We start from the raw sequence: 14,046 nt of genomic DNA on the forward strand, positions 1-14,046 counted from the left end.
ATGTCAGACTATAATTGGTTTAAAGTGATACCTCTTCCTGCCAATACATATCAAAAAGTATTTTGGAAGATATTCGTAATAAGTTTGTGGTGAAAGAAGAAGACTTGTTGATATTGACTTACCCCAAGTCAGGTAAGGATCATCAGTAAGACTAATTCTGAAATGTATAAGGGAGATTAGTATTTTGATCCTAATTCATTTTGGGTGACGAGTAGAGTGTTCTATATATTTATGTGTAAAATGAATTGTAAGCATGGAGATTTCTGTGTGTTCCACTCAGACTGACCTATGTGGGCAGAGTAGATCAGCTATGGCACCAGAACAATGATAATGTTCCCTAAAGCAGAATATGCCTTTGGTCCCTCTCTCTGTGGAAGAGATAGAAGAGTGAGAGTGGTGAGAATAAATACAAGAAATAACATTAAGAGATAAAGACATGTAAGTGAGGATATGGGGAGGAGAGGACAGATTCAGGTAAAATTACTATGGACTTTGTCCAGGACATAGAAATAGTCTTTAAAGTCAAGAAAGCAAAAAGCAACATCATGGTAGTTTGGGGTATAGATGATTGCTGTGCGGAAGAAGCACTGAAATTTGAGTAAGTATTAGGTTGCTGACATTGAAAGGAAAATGACACAGAAATTCCATAGGCAGTGGGAATACAGGAAAAAAGGACCAGACAATAACTCTGAGAAGGAAGCTAGAGAAACATCCACTGACAAATGAGCACATAAACACAAATCAACTGTGTGTGATAAATATGCACAAGGGAATTGATTCACCTTAAAAAGTAGAAGTACTCAGTCATACACTGGGGCATGGGTGAGTCTCAGTGACAATGAATTAAATTAAAGGAGGTAGTCTCAGAGGGCATGTGCTATGATTACAACATTCTGAAATATCTGGGATAGTCAAATTCATTCCACCAGAATGTAGAATGATGTTGGCCCAGGGCTGGAGGAGAAATTCCATTGCTAGGTTTCTGTTTACTGTGTATAGGGTCTCTGTTTTGCAAAATGAAGTCTAGAATATGATGAGTGAATATACTTTTCACTTATGTCACATGGACATTGTGTACACAAGTCTGTGTGCTTGAAATTGGGCAGCACTCTAAATTGTATGGGCATATATTCTACTTGAGGCTTTTTCACAAGTAATGTTGAAATGAGTAACAGTCACTTTTCCTTTTCATTCAGGAATGAACTGGCTGATTGAGATTGTCTGCTTGATTCAGACCAAGGGAGATCCAAAGTGGATCCAAACTGTGCCCATTTGGGAACGCTCACCCTGGATAGAGATTGATTTAGGATATCCTACAATAATCAATAAGGAAGGACCACGACTCATATCCTTCCATCTTCCCATCCATCTCTTCGCCAAGTCTTTCTTCAGTTCCAAGGCCAAGGTCAGTGTCCAGTGATTGAGATTTTCTTTGACTAAACACTCTTTCAACTTATTTTACCTGAGAAGTCCTGGAGGTCTTGCTGAAATGTGAAGATGGGATTCTCATGCACTAGGTGATGCTGATGTTTCCCCATCTCAGAGACAGCTCCTTACAGCATGTACTTCTTGGCATCGACAATAGTGTCTTGGTTTGGTTACTGAATACGGGATCCATCGCCAGATGGAGCAGTATCAGTATTGTCTTTCCTTCAGTCTCTGTTCCACAGTTTGTCTCCATTTTTCCTCCCATGAGTTTTTTGTCCCCCACCCCTCTAAGAAGGATGGAAGTATCAACACTGGTCATCCTAGAACTTCATGTGGTCTGTGAATTATATTTTGGTTATTCTGACCTACTGGGATAATGTCCACTTTTCAGTGAATGCATACAGTTTGAATACTTTTGAGATTTGTTTACCTCACTCAAGATGATATTTTCTATTTCTATTCATTTTCTTATGAATTTCAAGAAGTCATTGTTTTTTTATTGATGAGTAGTATGTCATCATGTAAATGTACCACATTTTCTGTATCCTTTCCTCTGCTGAAGGACATCTGATTTATTTCTAAATTCTGTCTCTTATAAATACGGCTGCTATGAACGTAGTTGAGCATGTGTCCTTGTTATATGTTGGAGCATCTTTTGAGTATAAACTCAGGAGTGGGTCCTCAGGTAATAGTATGTCCAATTTCCTTAGAAACCACCAGACTGATTTCCAGAGTGGTTGTACCAGCTTGCAATCCCACCTTTCAGATATAATTTTAATTCCTCTCTTTCATATTTAATTTTTTCATTGATTCATGTTGCATATATATACATATGAACATACATATATATTCCTAAATATATTCCTATGTTTATGTATTCCTATATAGATATATATTTACATGTTTTTAATGTATACAGTATATATTCCTAAATAAATAAATAAATAATCAATAAATTCCTAAATGAATCTGTATATCCCAAATTACTTCAGTACACCTTTCTCAGTCACTAGAGTATTACCTGTATGTGTATTTTACAGGCTTGGCATTTGTTGTTGGATAACCAATTGTTATTGGAATCTTTAGAACTGTCGAATCAGTCTGTGATATTTTACACTACTAATGAACTAGTCATTTTGTTGTTCCATTTTTACAAATCAAATAAAATTAGAAAGGGGGAATTATGATTATAGATTTTTCACTTGTGTATATGTTTTGCCCACAAAAAAATAACAAATGTTTTTAGAAACCCTTAGATATTAGAATATTGCATGTAAATTATGACAGTCAAAAGGTGAGAATAACTTTTGACATTCATTTACATTTTTGTCCATTCTAGGCGATCTATCTCATCAGAAATCCCAGAGATATTCTTGTGTCTGGTTACTTTTTCTGGAGTAACACAAACCTTGTGAAGAATCCAGGGTCTTTTGGAACTTATTTGAATGGTTCCTCAAAGGAAATGGTGAGTAATCTATGAAATATAGGAGGTGGGGGAAATTAGGAGACATTTATTTCATTAATTAATTTGTTTATTAATACATATTATATACTATAAATTTATTTATTTATATTATATCACAATATTCAGAACACATCTCCTCTTAATGACCCCTACTCACAGCTCCTATCCCCATCGTCTTCTCTTCTGAGAAGGGATAGTTGCCCCTAGGGTACCTCCCTACCATGACACAACAATTCTCCCCAGGACTTGGTGTGTCTTCTCCCACTGAGACAAGACAGGGCAACCCAGATAAAGGAATAGGATCCACAGAGAGGAAACATGTTCATGGAGAGACCCAGCTCCAGTTTTTGGGAGATCTGCTCAAAGACCAAGCTATACATCTGCTACATATGTGCAGGACCCCTAGATCTAGCTCATGGTAGCTTTTTGGTTGGTGGTTCAGTTTCTAAGAGTGATAAAAGGTTCAGGTTAGTTGACTCTTCTGGTCTTCATCTGGAGTTCTTAACCCCATTGGGTCCCTCAAATCTTTCTCAAACTTTTCCAAAAGACTTCCACAGCTCTAACTAATGTTTGGCTGTGGATGTATACAATCTCTTTTACTCAGCTGCTGGGTGGAACCTCACTTATTCTGGGCTCTTGTAGGCATGCATATCAGAGTAATAGTGTCATGGATTGTTTCTTGCCCATGGTGTGTGTCTAAATTTTGGCTAGTCAATAATTGCCCATTTTTTCCATCTCTGCTCCATCTTTGTTTCTGGACATCTTCTGTTTAGAACACATTTGGGGTCAAAGGTTTTCTGAATGTGTTGCTATTCTTATCCCTCCACTGGGAATCCTATCTGCCTACAGGAGGTGGCATTTCAGGCTTCATGTCACTTACTGTTAAGAGTTTCAGATAGAGTCACCACCATAGAGACTCTGGAGTCTCCCCAGTTCTAGGTCTCAGAGTAATTTTTTTAAAAAGACAAAGTGAGAGATGACTTAGGTTGGCCTTGAATTCTCTATATAGCTTGGGGTGACCTTGAAGTGTGGTTCCTTCTTCTGATACCTCTTAAGTTCTAAGTCTAAAAGCACCTACTCTATACTCTACTTATTTGATGCTGGAGCTCAAACCCACAATTTTATGTATGATACTTAACTTGTCTTCATCTCTAGACTTTTAATATTCTGTAGGCTCCATTTTATCTCTCTACATTCAACAAGTCTATGGGCCCAGGACTCATAATCATTTCAACACTGATTGTGAAGTCTTTCTGTTCTCACACACCACCACATTACAGGACACAGCCACACACTGCCCCGTGTCATAATATTTAAGCACCATTTGGAGTATCTAGTCTTTACAGACCTAATCTTGATATTGACATCGGTCCTCATTTGAGTATGAAATGGCCCACATAGGCCCCCATATTTCAACACTTGGTTTCCAATTGGTGGCACTTTTTCAGAATGTTTATGAGGCACTGACTGGTTGGAAAAAGTATTCCATTCAAGGTGGGCTTTGAGAGAACAAACACTCAAACCAATTTCAGTACACTCCATTTGTCTCCTGAATGTAGTTGAGGAAATGAAATCCCAGGTTTCCCTTCCTATCGTTCTGCCTGACACAAACAAGCTCTCTCTTCCTTAAGTTGCCTTTGATCATGGTGTTTTATCACAGAACAGAAAAATAACAAATGTTGCTTACTTCCTACCATGCTTTTCATTTGTCAATTTTCTTAGTCTTTTTGTAATTGCTTCTTATGCATCTTATATATTAGCCTGATCATCCAGCATTTTCTTAAATGGCATTTTTCTAAATATTATAAGTACCAATCTCCTATTTGCCTCTAAAATATTTTCAGAGGTGAGGTAGGGGATTCTTGATACACTGTTTTGATTTATATATTTATTAAAATATATTAATCACGTATAATAAGTGTTTTATTATTGATATTTCCATACATGTATACAGGGATTTTGATCTCAATAATAGCCCACTTACCATTCTTGCTTTTTTTCCATTCTAGCTGATTTTATTCCTTTTTCCAACTACCTCTTTATTTTTTTTAATCCTTTATGATATATTTTCTTTATGTACATTTCAAATGTCATCTCCTTTCCTAGTTTCCCCTCTGAAAATCACATAGACCCACCCTGCTCACCCTGTACCCCAACCCACAGAATCCCATTCCAAGTCCTGGTATTTCTCTATACTGGGGCATAGAGCCTTCACAGGCCCAAGGGTCTCTCCTCCCATTGATGACCAACTAGGCCATCCTCTGCTACATATACAGCTAAAGTAACAATCTCCACTATCTGTTTTCTTTGATTGGTGGTATAGTTCCAAGTAATTCTGGGGGTATTGTTTAGTGCATATTAATGTTCATCCTATGGGGCTTCAGACCCTTTCAGCTCCCTGGGTACTTTCATTATCTCCTTCACTGTGGACCTTTTGCTCCATCCAATGGATGACTGTGAGCATCCACTTATGTATTTGCCTAGAACTGGAAGATCCCTCAGGAGAAAACTATATCAGGCTCCTCTCACAAAGCTCTTATTGGCATCTGTCATAGTGTGTGGGTTTGGTGATGGTTTGTGGAATGAATCCCCAATTGGGGCAGTCTCTGGATGGTCGTTCCTTCAGCCTCTGCTCCGAAATTTGTCTAACTCCTTCTATGAGTATTTTGTTCCTCATTCTAAAAAGGATTCTGAGACTCAGGGCTAATATCCACTTATCAGTGAATTCATATCATGTGTGTTCTTTTGCGATTGGGTTACCTCACTAAGATGATATCCTCCAGATCCATCCATTTGTCTAGAAATTTCATAAATCCATTGTATTTTTTAATTTTTATCATATATTTTCTTCAATTTTATTTCAAATGCTATCCCGAAACTCCCCTATACCCTCCCCCAACCCTGCTCACCTACCCACCCACTCCCACTTCTTGGCCCTGGTGTTCCCCTGTACTAGAACATATAAACTTTACACGAAGAAGGGGCCTCAGTTCCCAATGATGGCCAACTAGGCCATCTTCTGCTACATATGCAGCTAGAGACATGAGCTCTGGGGGTACTGGTTACTTCATATTGTTGTTCCACCTATAGGGTTGTAGACCCCTTCAGCTCTATGGGTACTTTCTCTAGCTCCTCCATTGGGAGCCCTGTGTTCCATCCAATAAATGACTGTGAGCATCCACTTCTGTATTTGCCAGGCACTGACATAGCAACACAAGAGAAAGGTAGATCAGGGTCTTTTCTGCAAAATCTTACTGACATATGCAAAAGTGTCTGTGTTGGGTGGCTGACTATGTGATGGTTCCCTGCATGGGGCAGTCTCTGAATGGTCAATCCTTTGGTCTCAGCTCCAAACTTTTAATTCCTTCCATAGGTGTTTTGTTCCCTATTCTAAGGAGGAATGAAGTATTCATGCTTTGGTCTTCTTTTTCTTGATTTTCTTGTGTTTTGCAAATTATATCTTGGGTATTCTACCTTTCTGAGCTAAAATCCACTTATCAGTAAGTGCAAATCAAGTGAGTTTTTTTGTTTTGGTTTGGTTTGGGTTTTTTTTTTTTTTTTTTTTTTTTTTTGATTGGGTTACTTCACTCAGGATGATATCCTCCAGATATGTCCATTTGCCTAAGTATTTCTTAAATTCATTGTTTTTAATTGCTGAAGAGTACTCCATTGTGTAAATGTACCACATATTCTGTATCCATTCCTCTGTTGAGGAACATATTGGTTCTTTCGAGCTTCTTGGCTAATATAAGTAAGACTGCTATGAACATGGTGGAGCATGTGTCCTTATTATCAGTTAGAATATATTCTGGGTATATGCCTAGGAGAGATATTGCTGGATCTTCTGGAAGTATTATTTCCAAATTTCTTAGGCACCAACAGACTGAATTCCAGAGTGGTTGTAAAAGCTTGCAATCTCACCAGTGATGGAGGTGTAATCCTCTATCTCCACTTCCTCACCATCATCTGCTGTCAAATGAATTTTTGATCTTAGCCATTCTGACTGGTGCAAGGTGTAATCTCAGGGTTGTTTTAATTTGCATTTGCCTTATGATTAAGAATGTTAAATATTTTTTCAAATGTTTCTCAACTATTTGGTATTACTCAGTTGAAAATTTCATTTTTAAGCTCTGTATCCCATTTTTTAATGGGGTTATTTGATTTTTTGGAGTCCAGCTTTATGAGCTCTTTGAATAAATTGGATATTAGTCCCCTATCAGATTTAGGATTGGAAAAATCCTTTCCCAATCTGTTGGTGGTCTATTTGTCTTATTGACACTGTCTTTTGCCTTACAAAAGCTTTGCAATTTTATGAGGTCCCATTTGTCAATTTTCGAACTTACAGCACAAGCCATTGCTGTTCTGGTCAGGAAGTTTTCCCCTGTGCCCATATATTTAAGGCTTTTCCCATTTTCTCCTCTATAAATTTTAGTGTCTCTGGTTTTATGTGGAGTTCTTTGATCCACTTAGACTGGAGTTTTGTGCAAGGAGATAAGAATTTAAATCAATTCGCATTCTTCTACATGATAACTGCCAGTTGTGCCAGCACCATTTGTTAAAAATGCTGTCTTTTTTTCAACTGGAGGGTTTTAGCTCCCTTGTCAGAGATCAAGTGATCATACGTGTATGGGTTCATTTCTGGGTCTTCAATTCTTTTCCATTGATCTACCTGTCTGTAGTTGTACCAGTACCATGCACTTTTCATCACAATTGCTCTGTAGTACAGCTTGAAAGCAGGCATGCTGATTCCACCAGAGGTTCTTTTATTGTTGAGAATAGTTTTTGCTATCTAGGTTTTTTACTATTCCAGATGAATTTGCAAATTGTACTTTCTAACTCAGTGAAGATGTGAGTTGGAATTTTGATGCAGATTGCATTGAATCTGTAGACTGCTTTCAGCAGGATAGCCATTTTTACTAGATGAATCCTGCCAATCCATGAGCATGGGAGATATTTTCATCTTATGAGATCTTCTTCAATTTCTTTCTTGAGAGACTTGAAGTTCTTATCATATAGGTCTTTCACCTCCTTAGTTAGGGTCACACCAATATATTTTATATTATTTTTTACTATTTTGAAGCGTGTTGTTTCCCTAATTTCTTTCTCATCCTGTTTATCCTTTGTGTAGAGAAAGGCCACTGATTTGTTTGAGTTAATTTTATATCCAGCTACTGCACTGAAACTGTTTATCAGGTTTAGGAGTTCTCTGGTGGAATTTTTAGGGTCACTTATATATACTATCATATCATCTGCAATAGTGATATTTTGACTTCTTCCTTTCCAATTTGTTTCCCCTTGATCTCCTTTTGTTGTAAATTTCTCTGGCTAGGACTTCAAGTACTATATTGAACTGGTACGGACACAGCCTTGTCTAGTCCCTGATTTAGTGAGATTGCTTCTAGCTTCTCTCCATTTAGTTTGTTGTTGGCTAATGGTTTGCTGTATATTTCTTTTATTATGTTTACTTATGGGCCTTGAATTCCTGATCTTTCCATGACTTTTATCATGAATGGGTGTTGGATTTTGTCAAATACTTTCTCAGCATCAAACAAAATTATCATGTGGTTTTTGTCTTTGAGTTTGTTTATATAGAGGATTACATTGATGGATTTCCGAATATTGAACCATCCCTGCATCCCTGGGATGAAGCCTATGTGATCATGATGGATGATTGTTTTGATGTGTTCTTGGATTCTGTTTGTAAGAATAGTATTGAGTATTTTGCATCGATATTCATAAGGGAATTTGTTTTTGAAGTTCTATTTCTTTGTTGGATCTTTATGTGGTCTAGGTATCAAAGTAATTGCAGATTCTTAGAATTGTGTAGAGTACCTTCTGTTTCTATTTTATGGAATAGTTGGAGGAGAGTTGGAATTAGGTGTACCTGGTATCTGTCTAGGAAATTGTCCATTTCATCCAGGTTTTCCAGATTTGTTGAGCATAGCCTTTTGTACTGGGATCTGATAATGTTTTAGATTTCCTCAGGTTCTGTTGTTATGTCTTCTTTTTTATTTCTGATTTTGTTACTTAGGATACTGTCCCTGTGCCCTCAAGGTATTCTGGCTAAGGGTTTATCTATCTTGTTGATTTTATCAAAGAACCTGCTTCTGGTTTGGTTGATTCTTTGAATAGTTCTTTTTGTTTCCACTAGGTTGATTGCAGCCATAATTTGATTATTTCCTGTCTTCTACTCCTCTTGGGTGAATTTCCTTCCTTTCCGTCTAGAGCTCCTAAGTGTGCTGTCAGGCTGCTATTGAATGCTTTCTTTAGTTTCTTTATGGAGGCACTCAGGCCTATGAGTTTTCCTCTTAGAACTGCCTTCATTGTGTCCCAAAAGTTTGGGCAAGTTGTGGCTTCAATTTCATTAAACTCTAAAAAGTCTTTAATTTCTTTCTTTATTTCATCCTTAACCAAAGTATCATTGAGGAGAGTGTTGTTCAGTTTCCACATGAATATAGGCTTTCAATTATTCATGCTGTTTTTGAAGATCAGCCTTAGTCCATTTTAATGTGATAGGATGCATGGGATAATTTCAATATTTTTGTATCTGTTGAGGCCTGTTTTGTACCTGATTATATGGTCAATTTTGGAGGAGGTACCATGAGGTACTGAGAAGAAGGTATATCTTTTTGTTTTATGATAAAATGTTCTGTATATATCTATTAAATGCATTTTTTCAGAACTTCTGTTAGTTTCCATATGTCTCTATTTAGTTTCTGTTTCCAGGGATCTGTCCATTGATGAGAGTGGTGTCTTGCAGTCTCCCAGAATTATTGTGTGAGGTGTAATGTATTCTTTGAGCTTTACTAAAGTTTCTTTTATTTTTTTTTTATTTTTTTTATATATTTATTTTATTTTGTTTTGGGTTTTTTGAGACAGGGTTTATCTATGTAGCCCTGGCTGTCCTGGAACTCACTTGGTAGACCAGGCTGGCCTCGAACTCAGAAATCCACCTGCCTCTGCCTCCCAAGTGCTGGTATTAAAGGTGTGCGCCACCATACCCGGCTCAAGTTTCTTTAATGAATGTGTCTGCCCTTGCATTTGGAGCATAGATATTCAGGAGTGAGAGTTCATCTTGGTAGATTTTAACTTTGATGAGCATGAAGTGCCCCTCCTTGTCTTTTTTGATAACTTTGGGTTGGAAGTAAATTTTATTCGATATTAGAATAGCTACTCCAGCTTGTTTCTTCAGGCCATTTGCTTGGAAAATTTTTTACAGCCTTTCACTATGATGTAGTATCTGCCTTTTTCCCTGAGGTGGGTATTCTGTAAGCTGCAAAATATTCAGTCCTTTGAAGGGCTGGATTCATAGAAAGATATTGCGTGAATTTGTTTTTCTCTTGGAATACTTTGATTTCTCCATCTATGTTATTGAGAGTTTTGTTGGGTATAGTAGCCTGAGCTGGTATTTGTGTTCTCTTAGGGTCTGTATAATATCTGTTCAGGATCTTCTGGCTTTATTAGTCTCTGATGAGAAGTCTGGTAAAATTCTAATAGGTCTACCTTTATATGTTACTTGACCTTTTCCAATTACTGCTTTTAATATTCTATATTTTTTAGTGCATTTGATGTTCTGATTATTATGTGTTGGGAAGAATTCCTTTTATTGTCTAGTCTATTTGGTGTTCTGTAGGCATCTTGTGTGTTCAGGGCATTTCTTTCTTTAGGTTAAGGTAGTTTTCTTCTATAATTTTGTTGAAGATATTTGCTGGCCCTTTAAGTTGAAAATCTTCATTCTCATCTACTTCTATTATCCATAGGTTTGGTCTTCTCATTGTGTCCTAGATTTCCTGAATGTTTTGGGTTAGGATCTTTCTGCATTTTGCATTTCCTTTGATTGTTTTGTCCATGTTCTCTATGGAGTCTTCTGCATCTGAGATTCTCTTTTCCATCTCTTGTATTCTGTTGCTGATGAATCATCTATGATTCCTGATTTATTTCCTAGGGTTTCTATCTCCAGAGTTGTCTGCCTTTGGGTTTTCTTTATTGTTTCTACTTCCCTTCTTTTGATCTTGGATGGTTTTGTTTAATTCCATCACCTTTTTGGTTGTGTTCCTGTAATTCTGGAAGGGATTTTTGTGTTTCTTCTTTAAAGACTTCTACTCATTTAGGAGTGTTTTCCTGTAATTCTTTAAGGGATTTTTGTGTTTCCTCTTCAAGGCCTTCTACCTCTTTAGCCACATTCTCCTGTATTTCTTTAAGTGAGTTATTAATTTCCTTCTTAAAATCCTCTACCAGCATCATGAGATACTATTCTAAACACGAATCTTGCTTTTTGGGTGTTTTGGGGGTATCCAGGACTCGCTGAGGTGGGTGTGCTGGGTTCTGAGAATGGTGAGCCGTCTCGGTTCCTATTAGTAAGATTCTTATGTTTGCATTTTTCCATCAGGTAATCTCTGTCTCTGGCTGTAGCTTGTTCCTCCTGTGATTCTATTTGCCTCTGTTAGCACTCCTGGAAGGCCAACTCTTTCCTGAGTCTAAGTGGTCAGAGTACTCTCTTCAAGGCACCTTTCCTCTGATATGGAAGGAGCACTGATATCTGGAGCTCAGAACTGCTTCCTGGCTACAGATGAAGGCCCGAAGGGGGCCTGTCCCAGAAGCTATGTTGCTTCTGCAGTTTGCAGGATCTCCTGCACAAACTGGTCTCTGAGGGACCTGGGATACAAAATCAAATTCTTTGTCTTTAATAGCTGCATAGTACTCCATTCTGTAAATGTACCACATTTTCTGTATCCAGTCTTCTGTTGAGGGATATCTGGGTTCTTTCTAGTTTCTGGCTATTATAAATAAGGCTGATTAGCAGATAAAAAAATACTGAAGTAATCCCATACATCCTATCAGATCACCAGAGACTAAGGCTGATCTTCAATAACAACAATAATAAATGAAAACCCACATAAACGTTGAAGCTGAACAACACTCTACTCAATGATAACTTGATGAAGGAAGAAACAAAGAAAGAAATTAAATGCTTTTTAGAGATTAATGAAAAGGAAGCTACAACATACCCAAACTTATGGGCCACAATGAAAGCAGTCTTACGTGGAAAACTGGTGTCTATGTCTTAATAGGGCATTGTGAACTTCCAGGTGTACTGGAAACGGGATACTTGTCCTATAGAAGAACAGGGAACGCTTTGAACTGCTGAGCCTTCTCTCCATATGTACCTTATTAGTTGTTTTAAATGGAATATTTATCTCATTTTCATATATATATATATACATATATATATATATATATATATATATGAATTCATCCATATCTTTTATGTTTTCAAGTATAGTAATATATGATTTTTAAGGTAAACTCTAAAAATTTTCTTAATTTCATTTGTGCTGTGATAATGACTTCCCTTTTGTGTTTTACTCTATTAATTTTGGCATTTGCTATTTCTTTTGGTGAGCTTAGATAAGATTTGATCAATACTCGTTATATTTTGAAGGAAAAAACTGCTTCATCAACTCTCTACGTTGTTTTCCTTGTTGCTGCTCTTTCCTTCTTTAATTTCTACACTGAGGTCCCTGATATCTTTCCAGCTACTAAGTTTGGTGTTTGCTTTGTTCTCTTTCCAAATTCCCATGGTGAACATTAACTACTGTATTAGAAATCATCTTGATTGGTTAATGGAGGAAATTTGAACTTTAAATATCCCTCTTAGTGCTGCTTTCATTTTATTCCACATGTTAAATGCTGTTATGTTTTCACCTTCATTTGATTATATGGTTCCTTTTTTTCTCAACTTCTTTAACATTCACTTGTGAGTTGTTAAATCTCCATGAGTTAGTTTGCATTCGGGAGATTCTCTTTTCATTTACTTGTAACCATTTTATTGTTGCTAAGTAGAATATAAGAAATTATTTTAATTTATATTGGATAATAATTTCTTCATATATATATTTGAGTGATAGCTCCATAGGCTGCTGAGAACATTGTGTATTCTGCACTGTTTTGATTTAGTGTTCTATAGATGTTGGTTAAGCCTGCTTTATCTGGGACATCATTTAATATTGTTTATTTTTTAATAAGATGATGTGTTAACCATTCAGATTGAGACTACTGTTTGTTACTGTATATCTAGTAGTATATTCCGTGTGGAACTAGTTGGACCTGTAATTACAACTGTACTGTCCTCTCCATGTATTATTCCTTTAATTAATATAAAGTGATGTTTATCATTTCTCACCAGAATTGATTCAAGTCAACTATGATTTTGTACATTACATCAGCAATATTTGCTTTTAGTAGTTACATTGGCCTGAAACACTTTGTTTAATCATTTCATTATTAGTTCCCATCTATCTATTATGATAACATACAGCAAATATATTCTTCTCAATTTTTGAAGCAATCTCATAGCCTATGTCATTTGTTTAAAGAATTGACATTAACTTTCTGGGATGGTGCCCTGAGAAGACTTTGGGTGCAAACTCTGAAGCCAGCCCCACAATGCCCAGAGGCATCTCTGCTCCCAAATGTTCTAACACATACAGGATCATAGAATCAGAAGTGAGAAGGACACAACATATGTCACAACACCGGGAGTATCTGGGACCAGCAGGAACTAGGCAGGCAGGAAGTCTTCCAGATCAGTGGCTTGGCCTCTTTCCAGTCTGTCTGGGCCAGTGACCTAACAGATCTTGGGCATAAACTATGCAGCCAACCCCACAACACCCAGAGGGATCTCTACTCCCAGGCAGTGTAACATACCCAGGATCACAGGATCACAGGATCACAGGATCACAGGATCACAGGATCACAGGATCACAGGATCACAGGATCACAGGATCACAGGAGCTTGGTCACACCAGTATCTCAGGTTCCCAGAGGGAGCTTCACTTTCAGAAACTCAGATACACCCAGGACCTCAGGATTACAGGATTCCAGAAAAACAGGGTCACTGATACAGCTAGACTTTGAGAAGTTCTGACACAACGAGGATCACAGGAAGGATGGGATCCAGTCAGGCATATTCAGAGCAGGTAGCACTAGAGATAAACATATGACTGGAAGCAAGCTTAAGAACACAATCAACAGAAAATAAGGTTACATGGCATCATCAGAACCCAATTCTCCCACCATAGCAAGTCCTCAATACCCCCAACACACTAGAAAGGCAAGATTCAGATCCAAAATCATTTCTCATGATGATTATT

General features: G+C 37.3%; 1 pseudogene; it reads left to right on the forward strand.

The window, feature by feature from the left end:
* The window catches only part of LOC147003533 (sulfotransferase 2A1-like), a 61,988-nt pseudogene continuing 47,942 nt past the window's right edge, over nucleotides 1-14,046 (forward strand).

The sequence above is a fragment of the Mus caroli genome, unplaced genomic scaffold (assembly GCF_978045245.1).
Source record: "Mus caroli unplaced genomic scaffold, Mus_caroli_1 scaffold_8, whole genome shotgun sequence".
Taxonomy (NCBI): Eukaryota; Metazoa; Chordata; class Mammalia; order Rodentia; family Muridae; genus Mus; species Mus caroli.